Here is a 16,511-nt window from a genome sequence, read left to right on the forward strand (position 1 = left end):
CTGGGGCTAACTCCCCTCTCCCAAACCTCCCTCCCCATCTGCTGCAGCCAGACAGAGCCCCAGCCAGGCCTGGAGCCAGAGAGATAAGAAGATTCAGTCGCTCACTTTCAATTTCCCACAAACTTGACATCCAGTTCCTGTGGCAGAAAAAAAAAAGCAAATCACCTTCCATTCTTGAGATACCAGAAAATCACAGTGTCTCAGGGATGAGGGGAACCAGAGAGAGCACCCATCAGACCTTCCTATCCTCTGCTCCCACCAGTTGAGTAACTGGGGAAACTGAGGCATAGAGACAGGTGGGAATTTGATCGAGCCTGCAATGAAATCCAGTAACAGAGCTGGGGCCGTAAACCCAGTTCTGCTTCCTGGCTTCATACACTTTCCAAGCTCAAGCTGAATAAATACCTGAGAATTCACATCTGCCAGTGGGGGGAGGGGGGTCCTCGGCAACCTCCTTCTGCTGGCACATCTAGAAGCTCAGTCCCTCTAGGCAATCTGGACAGCTCTCGGTGTTAGAAAGGTCTTCACTTCCCTGAGTCTTAACCTGCCTCACTGCCCTCTGCAAACTCACAGGCTTGGAATCCTCCTGGAAACATTAATATAGAAAGGAAGAAAACAGAGAATACTCTATTCCTCAGGACTTTCTGGGACTGTGGGGAGCAAACATGAGTCTTCCTCCTGATGAGCTATGGACTGGAGTGGGAGAGAAGCTCATGGGTATTCTCAGATGGCTGTGCAGAGGCCGCAAGTCAGGAGCTTGGAGTGGGGGAGGTTGGGAGGTCTTTCTATGGGGCAGCTTCTAAAGTTGGCAGAACCTGTGATCCCTCCTCTACAACACCTCAAATCTTCAGTAAAATAACGAAGCTCAGAAAAATCCCCAGGTCAGTTAAAATTTTGTGGGAAAAGGAAAAGTGCAAAGTTTTGCATCCGAGTTTGATGATTTGACGTGTCTAAGAGGGACTATAGACCCTCATGAGCAGGGACAGGGACATATGACAAGCAACTACAGAACAACCGAGATGTCTCTGACTCAGCCCAAATCTTACCAACCCTCTCTAGGAGCATGGAAGTCCCAAAGGACACACATGGATGACACACAAAGATAGTGGCATTCATGCATCTGCTTATTCCTTCATGGAACAGAATTGATGAATGTCTACTATGTGCGTAAGGCACTGAGAATGCTATTGTAAATAGATAAGAGTTGCTATCTTGCATGCTCTGCCCAATATATTAGTTAGCATCTCTTAAATGAGCATCACATCTCCCCAAAGAGTTTGCAAGTTCTTTGGGGCCTAGAGCTTATATCTGCCTCCTTCCTGATCCCCAATACCTGTTCCCAGTTCTGGCCCACAATAAACACATACCCTTCATATTGAGTCTCTAGAAATATCCTTAGGGATGCACTGGTAGGTACAACTTCATCTCCCATATTCACTGCTCATTCAGTTTAGAACAATTATGACCCAATTCTTATGTGCTCTCAACCGGAGGAATCAGACAGATTCAGTAGGATTAGCCTGAGTTCATCAGATCTATCCCTGTGCCTCTAGACCAGCCTGTAACCTAAGGTAGATCAATGTGAAGGACTGGTACACAATAAGAACAAAAGTCTGAGAGTCAGGAAGCCTGGGTTGGACTGGACTCTACCACTAACCACTAACCAAGGATATAATAATGACCAGCTAGGCATGGTGGCACTCACCTGTAATCCCAGTGGCTTGGGAGGCTGAGGCAGGAGGATTGTGAGTTCAAAGTCAGCCTCAGCAAGGCCCTAAGCAACTCAGTGAGACCCTGTCTCTAAATAAAATACAAAAAAAGGTCTGGGGATATGGCTCAGTGGTTGAGTGCCCCTCAGTTCAATCCCTGGTACCAAAAAAATAGTAACGACCATTGGCAGCAATTTGAAAACTCTTTCTCTCATTTGATCCTCTCAACAACCTGTGAATCGGGCAAGGTGGTTTCTGTTATCTCTGACAGAGGAGAGCCCTGAGCCTTGGAGAAGTCACATTGTATGCCCAAGTTTACCAAACACATGAGGGTGGTGCCAGGATTTGAGACCACATCTCCCTGGGCCTGAAGGCTTCCTTCTCCTGTGCGACGTCCCTAGGGCACACACTCTAGGGTGATGCAGCTGCCGTGCTATGTCCGACTGACAGAACACCAGAACTGAGCTGATTCATGAACGATGGCTGGCGCCTCCCTGCATCCTCAGCCTGATGGATTAGCTGGCTCTTCCCACTGCCAGCATCACTGGCTAGCAACCAAAAAGAGGACAAGAAGGCCAGATGGAGGTTGGGGGTGGGCAGGGGAAGCAGAGCAGAGGCAGATGAGAAGGTCTCAGAGCATCCATCACCCGGTCAATTCGCCCTGGGATCCCTGCCGCTGTCTGATCTGCCCATGAACTAAGTTCCCATCCAAAAGTTCATTCCCCCTGACAACCTGTCAGTCACTCCCTAGGGTGAGCTCCTTCCCAGGCTCTTCAGGCTGTGGGCCTGATGAGCCCCAAGTAAATGGGCCAGCATGTCTCTGGAGTCTGACAGGAAAGAGAAGCAGCTACTCAGACACCGACGACAGACAGACCCACATCTAAACTGGAGGAACTGGCCAAGTCTGCTCAGGCTTTTTGAGCCAATTCTTGGATCCCTGTGTCCCAACCTCAAATTCCAGGCTTCTCTTGAACACTTCATGTGGTACTGGGTGTGTGAGATGTGACTGCTGGTGGACATCTCTCCCTCCCTAACCCTCACCCTCAGTCTGAGTCAGGAGCTCCCGCCCTCACCTCCTGGTCCAGCCTAGTTGCCTGGACCTGGGTGGGTCACACATTCTGCCCTGTCACATCCTGTTGGTCCAAGAGCACTCAGGACCTACAAGAAAGAAGGAAGGGAGGCACTGAGTCCAACAGGGGTAGGGTCATGCTGCAGAGGTCAAATTCAAGAGAACGGTGACCACTGCAATTGCTCTGCCCACTCACTCCCCAGGGGAACTGGTATGTGTGGGGAGCTGTCATGTGGTGCTGTGGTACCAGATCTATTTCACCATTAATTGATGCCCACTCAGTGCCAGACCCTATGCTGGACTGCTGGGCTGCTGGTCACAGACACAAAAGAAATACCGTCCCAGCTCCTGAAGGGCTTCTTGATAGTGGGAACAACCAGTCAGTAAACAACTAATCAGAACCCACTGTGGATAAATGGTTCCTAAAGGGTTGAGGAAGTCCAGAGAAGAAAAAGACCTAAAGAGGAGGCAACTTGGTCTGGTAGAAAGAGCTGAATCCTGGATCCAGAGCTGGATTCCTATCACGCCCTGCAACTGTTCACTACACCTGCAAACTGGGGTGATAATGTTACCCACCTCTCCGCATAGGTCTGAGAGTTGTTATTGTAGGTACTTACTGGAATGCCTTGTGGGGACCCACTTGGAAACCTCCTTGGAGGGACAGTGCTACAGGAAGGATGCAGCTGCCCACTGCTCAGGCAACGGGAGGGCATCTGACCACTAGGAAGATGAGCTGAGGGGACTCTAGCAGGGTCCAGGCAACACCTCTCCTGAGCAGCATATCCTGTTCCCCCCTACCTATGGATTGTTCCTGTTTGTCTCTGCCATGAGTCTCTGAGCTGCTCATAAGGGCTGGAGCCCATTTCTCTCACCATGGCATCCACAGGCCTGTTGCCCATGACACTCAGTGAACATACACAGGGATAATTAGTGTATGGTGAAAAAGAGAAGAAATGGTCTAGAATGAAAAGAAAGAGAAGGGAACTGACGTTTATAACCCCACTGTGTATCAGGTGTTAGTCTCAGTTATTCACATGTGTAATCAAATTTAGTTCCCCCCAAAGACTGCCACAAACAGTATTCTCTCCATTTTACAGACCAGGAAATGGAGGCTCTTTGAGGGTCCATGACTTGCCAGAGATTAGACAGCAGGAAGGTAGCAGCCTGTGATTCCAGGATTCCAGGATTCCACATCACATTTGTGGATCTGCAAGGCCCTTTTCATCATTCTGGGCTCCTTCCAATTGGCCTAAGGATATTTGGCCAGAGCGCAGGACCCAGAGGGCAGCCCCTCCCCACCGACTCAGCTACCCCCAGGCCAGCTGTGCAAACAAACTCCAGCTGGGAGGTTCCAAAGAGGATGGGGGGAGGGTCTGACAGGTCTGGCAGGTCAGGGCGAGCTGGGCTTTCCTGAGAATAGCTCCCACCCCAACGTGGTTTAAGGTACATCCTTCCGCAGGATCAGGAGAGGGGCTATGATCTCAGCCAGCAATTTGACTCTAAAAATAAGCCCACCCTCCCTTCCTGCTGCCATCCTGTGCAGCAGGGCCCCTACCTGGTCAGCTCTGCACTGACCTGACTTAACACAAATCCAGGTATCTTTTAGCAAGTCTCAGATGTGAGTGACATCAGAGCTCAGGCACCTCCCATTACACCACCATGTCCCTGGGTGTCACTTGCAGACCTGAATGCCTGGGAACCCCATTGGCCTGCTCGTCGGCCTGGCTGCATCCTTTCTCTCCATCCTGTCTTTGGCCCAGAGTCCTACCTTCCACACTACTAGCTTCATTGCCCTCTTTCCTCCCTTCAGAGCTAAATGCAAGGCCAGGGTCTGCAGATGTTATTATCCTAAAGGGTCCTGTCACCAGTTCTGCAGAAATTCCAAGCGAGGAGAGGGAGTTAGAGAAAAGACCACCCTTCAAAGAGCATGATGCAGTATGCCCACTACCCAACGCCCCCAATCGAAACTTCCCAGCTTGGATTTCATTAGTTGAGTGATTTTTTCTTTCCTGAAGGACCAGATAATCCCCATCTAGGAGGAAATGGGCATGAAGGCTGATGCATTCACATTAGCACAAACACAAGCCGCTACCCACCCACCCGGCAACATGAAGCACATTCACTCCTCATCTGCACTTGGCTCTCTGACAAGCCAACAAGTCTCGCACATACCACCCAAAGAGATGGGGATCCACCCTGCCCAAGGGCTGACACCAGCATAAAGGGAAGCATAACCTTTATGACAGGGAGTGCCCACCCCCTCCCAGGAAGCTGACTGAAAACTTTCCACTTGGAGATCAGTTCCTAGGAATCAGGGAAGTGCCTGTGTGAGCAGGAAGGGACTTCCCAGCTCAGGAAAACCCACCTCATCCCTCCTAGGGATGAGATGGAGGAGGCAGCCAATCCAAAGCAGACCCTGGAACTCACAACAATCTCATCAACCATTTTGCAGATATTTAATGCTCATTGACTGTATGTAAAACTCTTGGGAGGAAGCAAGGTACAGCAAAGGAACCAAAGTCTGGGGTTAGAAAACTGGACTTGATGCTTCCTTCCTCATGTCAGATGAAGATCCCACAAACATTTCCCACATATTAACTGTGTGGCTGTGCTCACATCAGATATTTCATTTGGTTCAAATCTCTACAAAACTGAGACCCAGAGATCATTTGTCATTTGTCCAAGGTGCACAACTACTACCTCCATTTGTTTATATGTAAAATGGGTTCATAGCAGTCCCTACCTTATAGGGTTAGTGTGTGGAAAAATGTTAATTCATGTAAAATTATCAAAAAAGTTCCTGTCACAAAACAAGTAGTTAATAAATGCTAAAAGTTGAAGCTTTTTTTTAATTAAATCTGTTTATAGGAAGAAGAGCAGAAACTGAATTCAAATAACTTGAATATCATTTTCCCTTACAATACCAAGTTGCTGCTTCTTTTCTTCTTCTTCTTCTTCTTCTTCTTCTTCTTCTTCTTCTTCTTCTTCTTCTTCTTCTTCTTCTTCTTCTTTTGGCATATAATATTTCTGTAAAACAGCTACTGGTGTCAACTCTATCCTAGGAGCATAAAGAAATGTGAGCAGTTCTGGATTCGGTGTTCAAAGCCCCCCATAAACAGGCTCCATCTCCCTTTCTAGCTTCATCTCCCTTTCCCCTCTTAAGCAAACACTCTCCTCAGTCACAAGGAACAATAACCACTTCCCCACCAAGCTCACCCCTGGTCCTCCTGCCTCCGGGTCTTTGTTCAGACTCAAAGCTTTTAATCTCTGTTTCTGTGGCTCTGGAATTCCAGCAGCAGTACCCAGGGGTCCTTCTGCTGAGACAGGTCTGTAGATCTGTGAGATATAATAGAGATCAGGTGGCTTTCGAGTCCGAGCTACGGCACCAGATCTCAGCTCTGCCAACTTTGACTATGTGACCTGGAACAAATTCTGTAATTCCCTGAACCCAAGTGTGTCTATATGAAAGTGCACATTATAATCCTCATGTAGATTATGTTAAATGAAAGACTGTACAAAAACTACACTTCCCTTTCCAGCTTTGATTCACATAGCACAGAATACATTAGGATGATAGGATTTTCTTAATTTTTTAAGGAGTTAAATTGTTATTAAGTCAATTAAAATTAACTTTCAATTTTTTCCATAAGCTTGACATGAATGTCAATACCAAAATCCAATTTTAAAATGCAAAAATCAACCAAAATCTTTGGTCATTTGAATTTCATCTCAAAGTGGTCCAAGAAATATTTAGAGCATCTCAAATCCCAGGGGATTCACCCCTGAACATGCTTCGAGACTTCAGCTCAATCTTGTCTTCAACCTGTAACCACACCTTTTCCATCTTTCAAGGCCCAACCCCAAATTGAATTTCAACTGTGGTATCATCACCAACTGCTTACAGTGAGCTCTTTGGGGACCGGCTGGTCCTGACTCATTGCATCTCTGATAAGTCTTTGAATGGACCTCCATCCATACCAGTCATCCACCCTTCCATCCATCTAACCATCCACTCATCACAAGCAAATTAAAGACTCTGTACAGGGGATTTCTCTTCAAAGGTGAGAACCTCTACTTATTTATCCTCTCGTATACTTTCCTCGCCCAGAATCATTCCAGCTGCCTCTGTTGCCCTGGCTGAGATCCTCTGCCTTCCAGGCAGCATCTTCCATTCCAATCCAAGCAAGGTCTCACACCTCTGTGCAGGTGGAAGTTGTGGCTGGCACCTCAGAAGGAACAATGTCCTGTGGTCCACAGCTGGATGCCTTTAAGGACATCTGGATGGACAATCAATTCCCTCCCTGTGCCTTTCAATTCCCAGGGTGCCAGATCTGAGCTCAGGCAGATAAGGAAGCTAGATTTCATGTGTACATTTGGCGTGGGGGGATTGGGGAAGGCCAGGGAGGGGATGGTCTCACTTAGCCCAGAAAGCCTTTCTTATCTACAAGTCTTTTGAAGTGGGGAAGCTCTCAGAGACTGGCAGCCAGAGGGGAGCCTTTTCTCCACACCCAAGTTCCCACCACCATCCCTCAGTTGGAGAGGCTGGGCCCAGTCCCGGAGTAATTCTGGAATCTCAGCAGCTCACAAATCATTCATTCACTCAGTAAGCACTTGCTAGATTTAGTAAACTGGGCTCCAGAGATGAATCAGCCTCACAAAAGCTCTCAAATTGCTACCACCCAAGAAGGGGTACAGACATGGAAACAGACACGGTGCCATGAAGTGCCTGTGATCTTATGTCCTGGTTTAGAATCCAATGCCTGGTTCTGATGCCCAAACACCCTCTAGAAAGTCCAAGTAAGCAAAAGGATCTCAGGTCCCTGCTCATATGTCTCCTAAAATGGGGAGTCTACCACGTCCCTCCGCTCTCTCTCAGAGCAACCTGTTACAAGCCTGGACCTTCAGGAAGGTAGATCATGTCACCTGCGTCAGACCTGAAACCTTCCACCTGCTTTCCTCCCACTGGTCCTGACACTGACAGAAACTGACGGTGCTTGTCCCAGAACAACCCTGAAGCAAGGTGGAGGCCTTGTCAGTTTCCCATAAAACTCAGTTCCAAAAGATCGTTTTCTTCAGAAAGGTCACTCTAGCAGCTATGAGTGGGAGGTATGCGACAGCATGGGCTGGAGGCACTAGGTGAAAGGGCACCTCCATAATCCACCACCATCACCAGCACCGGGTTATTTTTGAGTCCTGAGAATCAAACAAGGAATGTGTCCAACTGTGAGGAGCCCAGTGGTGCTCCAGGTGAGATACAGTGGCTTGAGTCAGGTAGGAGCTGGGCCTGGACAAGTTAGAGAGAGTCACTCAATGGGAGGTCATGCTGGGTGTTGGGAGAAGAGAGGCTGACTCAGAGGGTCAGTCAGAGAGACTCCCAGACTAATGAGGGAGCCTTAATCCCTCTCTTGGAGTAAGAGGGGAGATAAGACCAATAAAAATGAGAAAACAGAAAACAGGAGCAGATTTCCAACTCCCAGTCCCCCTTCCAGCCAGATGTGCTCCCCATCCCCCAGTTCCTCCCTCCTAAAGTATCTATTCTCAGGTTGTTAAACTCCTCTCCTGAGCAGCCCAAGGTCAAGGGTGGCACTTGGTTCATCTCTGTCTCTTCCCAGCTCTACCATCTCTGCGTTCACAACCTGCACAGGGCAAAGACTTGGTAAATGAGCAATGTGGTAAATATCTGCATGTGACATTTTTTATTGCACTGATTTATACTGGTTGTGGCTGGTGTTGAAGCCACACTGTCAAAAGTGAAGGAATTAGCCCACTCTATGGATGGGAGACCCAAGTCTTAGCCCTGGCTCTGCCATTAACTTCATTTGTTCCAAGGTGGTCTGGAGACAGTCTTTTTTCCTCCTTGGGATTCAGCTTCTCCATATAAGAGGACCACACAAGAGAACTCTGAATCCTACCAAGTCATAAAATGCCCCACGGTGGTCAAGGAGGCCCCTGTAAGTATATTAGGCACATCTTATAACCCCACAGGGGATGCCTAAGACCATTATCTCATTTCTCCCATGGCACCTCCAATGCCCCCCATGATCACCACTACCTGACCATTTCTGAGTCCTGGGAACCAAATGAGGAATGTGTTCAACTATGAGCTTGATACCTTGGGTATTTAAAACCTCTCTCTCTGCAGTCTGTGGAGGCTGGAAAGAGGCACAAATCCTTACCCATTTAGAAATCTACCTTGCAGTGACTAAATTCCCCAGGATTAAAGCTTCCCATTGCCCTTTCCTCTAAATTCTCCCCTGAGGCCACTTAGGGCTGAGTTGGAATGTTCAGTCTCCCACCCTCATCCCAGTAGGCTGGTTATAGAAGCACCATCCCTGGGGATGCTCAGCTGGATGTCACGTTGACAGTCCCTGGCCCAGTCGTTTGCACAGGGCCTGAGTTTTGCAGCACAGAAGGCCCAGATCACCCGGACTGTGAGTAGCTGGGAATGAACTTGGCCAAGACTAGAGCTAATGGAGAATGTATGGTGGTCCTAGTTTGAGCCTTAGTTTGTTCAAGATGGAGAGACTGGCAGGATTATTTTGTCCAAATTTGAAAGTGAGGCTCAGAGAGGACAATAGAGCTTTACCCAAACATTGTTTGCCCTATTGACAAGTTGGAGGTGAGAGAAAAACATATCGACTTAGGGAATCCAGATGGCAGAGAGGTCCTGGGCGAGCAGTGGAGCTCTTGAGGGTATCAGTAGCACACACAGCTGGAGAGATGGCCACAAAGACAAGCCTGTCACTAGCAACCTGACCTCTGCTCCTGTGTGACTACTTTAGAAAACATGATCTACTTTGTCTTCAAGGTGAATTGCACCCCTGGGGTTGTACACTGTGGCAGCAACGCAGCCTCACCAGCACAAGCAACTGCCAGCCAGGTGAATGCCTCAGCCATTTAGTTGGGACTCCTCAACCTAGAACAGAGGCCGTGCCAGCCCCAGAGGTAATGTGCCCCAGCTGTGGCGGCAGCCCCCAGCAGTTCTGCACGAGATCACACCAAGGGCAGGCAGCCTGTGGGTCACATGTCTAGACAGTCAGACTGAGAAGGGCTCGGCATCTTGGGAGACGTTTCCTGAATTCCTCCCACCTTCGGGAATGGAAACTGAGCTAACCGGGAATTTGTTCTAATTATAGGGAAAAAAGGAGAATTGAACAAGAGCTCCCAAGGCTGAGTTCTTCCGTAGGTTTCTCCAGCAAGCTCCCTTTGTTCATCTTTTCAGTGAGAAACCACAAGGTGATTCTGTGCCAGCCCCGCCCCTGGCGGGGCATGGGGCTTTAGAGAGTGAGAGTGGGACCCTGCCCGCCAGCAGTGCCTGCCTGGTGGGGCAGTAGACACACAAGCCCAGCCCACAATGTTACAGATGCCAGTAGCAAGGAAGTTTGGGGTTGGAGATGTGCAAAGGGACAGAGGCTCCCCTAAGCCCAGTCTGGAGGTCGACAGGCTATAGACAGAAAGCAGGGTGAGGTCCTCTTTCCTCTCACCTTCCTGCACAACAGGGTCTGGCTGAAATGCCACCTCCTTCAGAAAAACTGTCCTCCTCAGGACACACCAATGGCCGTTCAGTACTCATCCACTCGACAATCTTAACTGAGGACTCAGAGTGAGCAAGAGACAAGCTGCCCACTTCCAAAGTGTATGGCTGTGCCTCTTAAGAAGCCTTTGCACACATTTCGCCGGTCAGACCACCTTCATGCTGTGTGTGTGTGTGTGTGTGTGTGTGTGCGTGTGTGTGTGCACATACACAAGCATGTTTCTCTTGCTCACAAGCATTTCCCAGTGTCTTTCAGGAAGCAGCCAGATATAGCAGTGAAGAACATGGTTGATGGAATTGAGCATTCATAGTTATGTCCTGAGCTACCACTACGTAATCTTAAGGAAGCTTCTTAACCTCCATTACATTCATCAAATTGGTACAAGGACAGTTAATTGAGAAGGTTGTGTGGGTTAAATAAAGTAATTCAAGTACTCTTGGTGTCATTATGAACAGTGTGTGAAACCGTCCCTGTACTTAGCACGTACCTCGTAAATGCCTGGTTCTTGACTGATTTTGGACGTGGGGAGGAGGGTAGATATGTTTTTGTTGAAATGAATATAAATAATGTAAAATTACCATTTTAACCACCGGTAACTGTATAATTCAGTGACATTAAGTATATTCATAATGTTGTACAACCTATGTCACCATTATCCATCTCCATAACTTTTTCATCATCCTAAACAGAAACTCAACTCCCTGATCAAGCACTTTATGTGTACCTACCTACCCCACCCCCCCCAGGTTGGGGTAACCTTTATTCTACTTTCTGTCTCTATAAATTTGCCTATCTTAGGTATCTCATACAAGTGTGATCGAGGATGTTTATCTTTGCCTCTGGCTTACTTCACTTAGCATACTATTTTCAAAGTTCATCCACTTGGAGCATGTGTCAGGATTCTCTTCTTTTTTAAGGCAGAGTAAGTGGTCCAGTGTGTGAATATACCGTGCGGTTTGTCCCTTCATCCGTGGCCCTTTGAGCTGTTTCTGCCTTCTGCTATTGTGAATAATGCTGCCCCATGCATTGGTATACATGTGTCTGAGTGCCTCATTTAAATTCTTTGGCCTACATACTGAAAAATGGAATTGCTGGATCTGTTTAATTTAGGGGGTACCCACCATCCTATTTTCCATAGTGCTGAACCATTTTACATTTTCACCTGTCATGTGATATGTGTGATATTGAAGTAGGATTGAAAGAGTATGCAATGGTCTCTTAAGTCACCTGGCACTCTTCTGTGGAGATGCTCCCCAGGGCAATGGGAGCAGAGTGGAGACAAACTGGGTCAAGCCAGAAGGAGGTGTTCAGTATTGAAAGGCGTCTGGAAGCAACGCTGTAGAGAAAGAGTGGAAGTGTCCAGAGTACGGAGTCTGACCAGAAGGCCCTAGAGGATGTAATGCCTGCTTTTGTGTGTCCTCCAGGGGCAGAGTGGGTAGTCCCAGAATTGGAGTAAAGTCCTAGAAGAAGAATTCCAAGGAGACTTGATCCATCTCAATATGAAGAAAGGAAGATTCTCTGAGAGGCATGACTAGCGATATGATACTCTCATATCACCTGTCATTGGAGTTGTGCAAGGAGCAGCTGACATCCTCTTGAACAGAGGTGGGCTAAAGGGCATTGGAGGTTAAAAGTTAGTTCTGGAGGTGGTTCAAAGTCCCTTTGAAGATAAGGATTGCATAACTGCCACTCATTCAGAGAAGTTCCTCCCCTGCTTCTCTGAAACCCCACATTGGCTCAGACATTGCTCAGTCCTAGCAGGGGTGAGAATCATTTCCATTTATTGATGAGCATATTATGTGACTCTTAAGTTTTATGGCTCCTGTCTCTTTTCAATTGGAAATAGTACCATGTACATGCAAAGGAAGACTGCCAGGAATGGATTTTGGAAAAGTTGGGAGTAGGGGGAGTTCCTATCTGGTCTTCAAGGACCTCCAGAGTCTGCCTCCTCACCTGCCCCCTGTGTCCCCAACTCTGACCTTTTGCCAAGGCACAGAGATAACCTTAGCTCCATCTCTGTTCAGCACCCAGACTTCCTGCTCCAGCCACTCTTTCTCTTACACTTTTTTTCTCTTTCCAACCAGTCCACTTCTGATCCTGGTATATTTCCTAGGATACCTTCTTGGAGTCTCTCCACCTACACGAATCCTACCCACCTTCTTCCAGCTCATCCAGAAAGCCCACAAAGGTCTCCTTCTTCCACAGGGTGTTGTCTCTTGGGATGCTGCTTAATGCAGTCATTCATAGATATTTATTTATCAAGTACCCACCCCATACCAGGACTGTTCTAGGCAGTGGGGACACCTCAATCAAGACAGGCAACATCTCTTCCATCCTTGAGCTTATATTGTAGCCAGAGACACAGAAAATAAACTTAGAAACAAATACATAAAATAACTTGATGTAGGGATGATTGCTGCAAAAATAATCAAACAGGGACTACAACAGGGACTGCTCTGTGGAACGGACAGGGAGGACCTCTCCAAGAAGTGATATTTGAGCCAAGACATGAATTATGACAAGAGCCTGTTATGGGATGTGGGGGAAACCCTCCAGGCAAGTATGAAGGCAAAAGTCCCAGAATAAGCTTGGTTTGTTTGAGGAACAAGAAGGTGATCACTGTGACTGCAACACAGAGGACAAGGCAGAGTGGATGATGTGACAAGAGGGAGACGGGCTGGGGAGATGATGGAAGTCATGGGAAGGATTGCAATGGAAGCTACTTGAGAGTTTTAAGCGCACAGAAGAGATATGATCTGTTTTATGATGTAGGAAAAAAATATCACCCTGACTGCTGCATGCAGAACAGCTTGTACTGGGGAAAAGTGGAAAGCGGGGGGCCATTTAGGAGCCTATTTCAATAGAGCAGGTGAGAGGGGACAGTGACTCTGACCTGGGAGGTAGCCATGCAGACAGTAAAAGAGTCAGATTTGGGATATATTTTGGAGGTACAACAGATTAGGGATGAAAGGAAGAACTGACAGAGAAGATGACACATTTCACTTGATTGTTAAGTTACAGAGGATAAATAGTCCTCCAGACAGAGAAAGAGAAAAGAACATTCCAGGTAGGGTTTTTTGTTTATTTTTGTTATGGGGTTTTATTAAGATCCAGAAGCACTTGGACATGATGATCATGAATGGCATGTACAGATCAGTTTTCAGAGATGAGGAGTGAGAGGTAGGACAGGTAAGTATGTAAATGTTTTGAGCATTGTGGGAAGAACTTAGCTTCCATTTCTTAGAGTTAAAGGGAGCCAGTGAAGGTGCTAGCACATGCGTATTTACAGGAAGACCCATAGGAGTCTCCATGTGGAGATGTGGAAGATGCCTTCACAAGTATTTCATGGGTCTTTTGGAGAAGGCACCTGATATTTACCAATGGTACATTCTCCTTTCCCTGTGCCAAAGGCAATGTGGTGACCAGGCTGCGTTCTGTTTTGAGTTGTGTTCTGCTATGAGTTCTCTGGACACCCAGATCCCTGGGGGACAGAGCCAGGTGGCCAGAGGCAAAAACATGACCAGCCTCCACCCCCTTAGGCACCTTCCCGAGCACTGCCCAACTTTACCCCTAAGTCAGTCACATGTACCTGGGATAGGATGACCAGCCAAAGAGAGGCTGCTGGGCATGATTCCTTGCGGATATCCATCATTCAGTCTTTTCCAAGGTCTGACAGAGATGCTAATGTGTTCGCTCTAGCCATGGCTCCATCTACAAGAAGCTGTTTGACTCTGGGCAAACATCTTGCTTGAGCCTTGGTTTTTCTGTCTGAAAAGGGAAAAGACTGGACTTAGTGACCCAAGGTGTCTTCCAGCCACAGAGCTGTCTGGCTTCTAATCCCGCCCTGTTTCTGCTCAGAACCCCTTTGTACATCTGCTCTTCATGGAGGGAACAAAGCCACAGTGTTAGTTTGGAGCCAATTTTGCAAACGGCCCCAGTACTGCAGTCTGAGAGGCCCACTGGGATTCACTGGAGGGAGCAGCAGAATCCTGCTGGGTCTTCTCTGCCCCGTGTATTCTGGAAAGCACTTGCAAAGCCTGAATTCCCAGCCCACACGCTGGAGCTAGCCATCCTCCCTTTGAAACCTAAGAAAGTAGCAGGAACAGCCATTTACCTGTCACATGGTTTTCATAATTTCCCTGGCACCTTCGCTAATCATTGAAGTGGGTTTCGGCGGGCGGTGGTGCAAGCTCCAGGTCTGACGCGAACGTGCTGGACCGCAGCTCATTCAGAGGGAGAGAATTGGAGCCGAGATCTTACGGTGCCCCTCCTGAGTGTGTCCAGCCGCAGGGGTTTGCTCATGAATATTTGGGGGCCCTGATGAAATCCAGGAAGCCAGCTGGGTCGCAGGAGGGTAAAGCAGATGACGCCCAGCCCTGAGCCGGAAACAACCCTGTATGGTGTAAGGGGAAGGGGAAGAACCGCAGAGTGCTGAGAAGACACTGAGCCACTTGGATGCGGGCAGTGAAGCGCATGATTTGTCCATTCCATGTAGTCTCAAAAGTTATCCTTTGTTCCTTCTCTGCACACATGGAGATTAATGTGTGCAGTGCCAGGCACTAGGGTTACACTGGTAGGACATTGGCCTAGTCCTTTTCTTCCCAGAAATCCAAACTAAAGGGAGCTGAGTATTGTGGTTCCAACTCAGAAAGAGAGGTCAGCATGGCCTCAGGTGAGGGCTTTCTGGAGGGGGAGTCAGGAAGGACACAGAGAGAAAGAAAGGGCTCCAGAGCATCAGTGGGAAAAGCTTGGACTTCAGACCAAACAGGTGTGGTGTCCCGCTATCTCCCTGAGTCTCTGTTCTCTCATCAGTAAAAAGAATGCTAGTTCTAGGAATGTTACAGATATTAGACGAATTCAGGGCAAAATGAGCCCTGGAGGGGCTGGTGTGTGGCCGAAGGTGATACAGAATCTGGGGAGAGGAATCTACAGTGCTGTCTGCTCTCTCCCATCCCTCGGGGCCAGGGTTGGGGTAGTAGGGCCCAGGCCAGCGCCCCAGACTGCTTGGGCCCCAGTGACTTGTTTGCCCCCTACTTCCTGAGGGCATCAGCACAGCAGGCTTCTACGGGCAGGCGGAGAGGCCGGGCCCAGTGAATTTCCACAAGCCAGGAGGGCCCCACTCTGAGGCTCACACCTAGGGGAACTTGAGATGTGGGCCAAGTTCAGGCGGTGGGAGGGGAAGGCAAGTGCTGCGTCGGCTGGATTTGGTGGGGAAATGGGCCTCCAGGGTGGAAAAGGAAAATAAAGAGAAAGATTCTTGCTGTAGCTTGCTCAGGGAGAGATGCCTCCCCCGCCACAGGCCCTTACTGGAGAATTAAGATTCCGAATCTGGCCTAGCAGAGACCTACCTCCTCCAGGAAGTCTGCTTGGGTGACTGATTCCTTAGGAGCTGGCGCTGCTCCAGCCTTTGTTCTTGTGAATGGCTTCATCCTCATCTGCTGAGTACATGAACGTGGCCAGTCTGGTAGGGTTCATTTTTTATGCATAGTGTACTTCTACCAGAAAAGGCAAAAGGGAGAAGAGAAAAATCGCATTTATTGAGCCCCTACTGTATACCTCACCCTGGATTGAGTTCTTCTCATATTTCATAGTACTTCTATGAACCGAGCAACAGCCCTCGAAGGTAAGAACCCTGGTCTCTGTTGGACAGATATTGAAATACTCAAGAAGGTGTAAGTTCCAGATTTAGAACCCAAGTCTGCCACTCTGAGCTTTTCTAAAGTCATCCATCCTTCAAGGCTCAGATCCTCAACGTAAAATCAAGGTCCTCCGTGGGAAGAGTTTATTCTATGTGCTGCAGTGAAATTAAGTTGGGGAATGCTGCTGGTTCAACATCCTCCTTGAGTCTCCCAATTTGCAGGAGCATACCCAAGACTCTGAGAAGTCCTGCAGAGGAAACACCTGACTTCCCGTACTAAGTCCAGTACTCCCGAGAGAGAGGGACTTCAGTCACATGACAGATTCTAACATCCCCCAAGGTCTGTAGGTATGCATAAGGTCTCTAGGTATTCGCTGTCTATAAAGCAAAGCTTGCCAAACTGGTAGAATTCAGGAACAAGCTCTCAGAAATTTAAGGTGGGTTGTGAAGGCTGAATTAGATGTGAATCTGAGGGCAAGGGGAAGGAGGGCATATGGCATAGTGGAACAGAGTGAGGAAAGGCCCAGAGGTGGGAGTGAACATGAGGAATCAGACAAGGA

The 16,511-nt window shown here is 48.1% G+C and overlaps 1 long non-coding RNA gene across 1 annotated transcript; it reads right to left on the reverse strand.

The window, feature by feature from the left end:
- Positions 1 to 5,720: 5,720 nt before the first annotated feature.
- Positions 5,721 to 15,778, reverse strand: LOC124960825 (uncharacterized). The gene is made up of 5 exons (XR_007104153.1): positions 15,662 to 15,778; positions 14,428 to 14,706; positions 13,903 to 14,081; positions 5,995 to 6,114; positions 5,721 to 5,836 (listed from the first exon to the last, which is right to left on the reverse strand). It is a non-coding gene; the product is annotated as an uncharacterized LOC124960825 (long non-coding RNA).
- Between the last annotated feature and the right edge of the window lie 733 nt (positions 15,779 to 16,511).

Source organism: Sciurus carolinensis, chromosome 1, assembly GCF_902686445.1.
Source record: "Sciurus carolinensis chromosome 1, mSciCar1.2, whole genome shotgun sequence".
In the NCBI taxonomy this organism is placed as follows: domain Eukaryota; kingdom Metazoa; phylum Chordata; class Mammalia; order Rodentia; family Sciuridae; genus Sciurus; species Sciurus carolinensis.